Raw genomic sequence first — 3,346 nt, 5'->3', positions numbered from 1 at the left:
GAGCTAGTTGTGTATGGGAGGGTTAAACACTTTATAGACAAGAAAGAAAACTGCTAGAACCAACTTATTCATCATCATCTTCTTCATCATCCTCATCTTCTTCATCTTCCTCTTTATCCTTATCTGCCTCCTCCTCCTCTTCCTTCTTTTTCTTGCTTTTTCAGCCTTGATGACTCCCTTTTTTGCTGCATCAGGTTTTCCTTCAGTGGTAGGCAGCAATGCCATTTTCATGCTTTTCCTTCAGCTTAGCAGCCTTCTTCTCATATGGCTGCTTGTCATCTGCTGCAGTATTATTCCACATTTCTCCAAGTTTCTTTGCGGCATCACCAATGGAGAGGCCAGGATGTTCTTTGATTTTTGGGTGATACTCAGAACAGAACAAGAAGAAGGTTGAAAGACACCTCTTGGGCACATTGGGATCCGTGAACTTCTGTTTTGTTTCTCCTTTAGGAGAAATATAAGTTTTCATTTCTCTTTCATAATGAACCTTGTCCACTTTTGCCATATCTTTAAATTTTCCTTTCTCTTTAGCAGACATGGTCTTCTACTCTCTGAGCACTTCTTATAAAACTCTGAGAAGTTAATGGAAGCATCTGGGTGCTTCTTATTGTGCTATTCTAGGCAAGTTGGCACAAAGAATACATATGGTGACATCTTGCCTCTTGGCTTCGTAAGATCTCCTTTGCCCATCTTTACTTGTTTTCTTCAGCGAGGTGCAGAGTCACCCCATGTTTGCCCAGCTCTCACTTGCCCCGGTACTGTCTCTATGGAGTTCAATGTACTGCAATATCCAACATCCTCTGAAATTGGCCTTCAGTGAGGAATTCAGGGCTTTCCAAATCTCTCACCCACCTTTATTGAGGGGTACTGCTTTTCCTCTTCCTCCTCCCCTTTGTCACACTGTTACCCCCAGCACTCTCCATGCCCCTTCCGTCCTCTGGCCAGAAGCCATCAGATAAGGTTGGAGTCTCTGACCTCCCTCTGCCACCTGCTGTCATCATCAGCTGATGTCTCAGCTCAGATGTGATGAAGTGAACAGAGCAACTGCTAGGGTCACACAGACCTGGGTCCCTAGTGGACAGACCAGGCAAGGCCACACAAAGACACAAGCATACGTGGTCCATCTGGATTGTTCCCGCTTCCCCACTCAACTCACTTTGGAGCTGAAGAGGGTTTACACAGGCTTTCACCTTTGTTCACGTGCTCTTGCCTCCACTTGGGTCCAGCGTGCAGTCTGAGAACTGGAGCAGAGGAACCCAGCTGGCATGGACTTTGTCTTTGGTGCTGCTGCTTCTCGTGCTCAGCATGGACAAAGGAGCAGCTCAGTGTGTGGAGGATCCTGGGGTTGGCTTCCTGGCTCCTGCTGCATCTTCCCACTGTCTGTTCAGGACCACTAAATGCTGACATTTGGATGCATACGAAATGAAGGCAATTCATGGTGTTGTGAAAAAAAATCTTAAATTTTGAAACAGAATGTTGGGGAGTTGCAAAGTTGCTCATGCTGGGCTTGAATTTGTGATCCTTCTGCATCAGTCTCCCAGAGTGCTGGGATTATAGGCATATACCATAATGCTTTGCTAGATCTTCAGTTCTCTACTTGTCCAAAAAGCAAATCTGTTTTATTCTTAGATACAGACTACACAGAGATGAGACCCATGGGAAACTTTTAATTGACCTGCAGTAACCACTATTGGTTATGTACATGACAAAGAAGTAATCCTTTGCAGTGAGAGTGTGTTTGAGTAACTATACATTACATTTAGTTTTATAAGCTAATTATAATTGACAAATAATAATTCATATATAGATTAGGCTGCTTGTTCATTTTTTTCACTTTGGTTTCACTTTAGGTGGTCTCCCTATGCCAAACACAAATGTCAGAATGTAGGACCAAATCTCAGAAAGAAAGTGTCATCACTAAAACTGCATATTTTAAAAGCATTTCCATCAGATTTAACAACCAACTTTCATTTCTTCTTTTCAAGTAGGTCTGCTTCCCAGATTATGTGAGTTTTAGAGATTCATCCTCTTCCCAGATTCATGGAGTCACTTTGGAGCATCTCTCTTCTGAGACTTTTAGTGTTTTTTTTTTTTTTTTTACAGTATTACATAGTCCTTTGACCTCCAAGACACTGTTTATCTTTCTATTCCTGTGAACTTCAAAAAATTTAAAAACATTTTGTTCCTATTCATTTATTGGATACAGGATCTCACTATGCAGTTATAACTTGTAATGATCCTCCTCAGAGTTGGAATTACAGGTGTGTGTCACCATGCCTGGTTTCAAAGGCCTGCATGGTGTGCTTGGTTTTCTGGGGCTGGCACGTCATATGATATCAGGGATGGAACCCGGGTCCTTATGGTTGCCAGGCAGGCACTTAAACTGCTGAGCTATCTCCTCAGAGCCTCTGTGAGCACTTTCTAGCAAATGTGTTATTGAAATAAAAACTATATTTGTCCTCTACTTTTTCTTATGCCTTCAACTTGTGCATTGATTTAAACTGTGAACATCATGATTGATTAGTTTCTTGTCTTCTGGAGTGTTATGAAGAATTCTCTACCAATGGGACTGTGCTTGAAGGGTGAGCTCAATCCAGAGGGCTGGCTTGCTTTTGTCCTATTAATGGAAGGATCTCTCACAGACCAGAGCGTAGCTCTGGTACAGAGCTGAAATATGAGTCTGTCCCTTTCCCTGGTAGCTTTGGTTTCTTTACAGAACTCTTAGCCAAAGACCCTGCATAATTCACATACTTGGGGCACACTAAAAACTACTGTAGCCAAGAAATATTCTGCACAGCCTGGGTACAACAAACATCCAATTATGACGATAATAGTAAAATAGTATATTTTTAAAAATTGAGTTTGTGAGTGAAATCAAAATTTCAATACCAGTTGATAACTTTCTGCTCTCCTGATCGCATGAGACTTAGCTTAACCAAATTTGTACTTGAACACTGAGGTATAAGGGGCTGTAATTCCCAGTGAAGTGATAGTGCATCTGAAATACTGTGAGCTTATTTTTTCTTATTTTCCATAATTTTATTGAGAAACAAATAGCAATGAGATGGTTTCAAAACCATTTAGTAGAACAGTTTCAATAATTAATACATTGCATATTGTTGTTTTCTTAGGGGTTATTCATAGTACAAGATGCAGACATGATATCCTGTCAAAAACCACTATTTATTAATTGAATTAAGAGAAAGTAGCTGTATATCTACCCTATTTTGAGTATACGGATACAAAATGGTCCTTCATTTGTATCCCTTTTTTTCTGTTTAGTTTTGTCAGAGATGGGTATTCCATTGTCATTTAAATATTGTAGGTGCATGAATTCAGCAAAGTA

The sequence above is a fragment of the Octodon degus genome, unplaced genomic scaffold, assembly GCF_000260255.1.
Source record: "Octodon degus isolate 3935 unplaced genomic scaffold, OctDeg1.0 scaffold00204, whole genome shotgun sequence".
In the NCBI taxonomy this organism is placed as follows: domain Eukaryota; kingdom Metazoa; phylum Chordata; class Mammalia; order Rodentia; family Octodontidae; genus Octodon; species Octodon degus.
Note: the sequence above shows the minus strand (reverse complement) of the source record.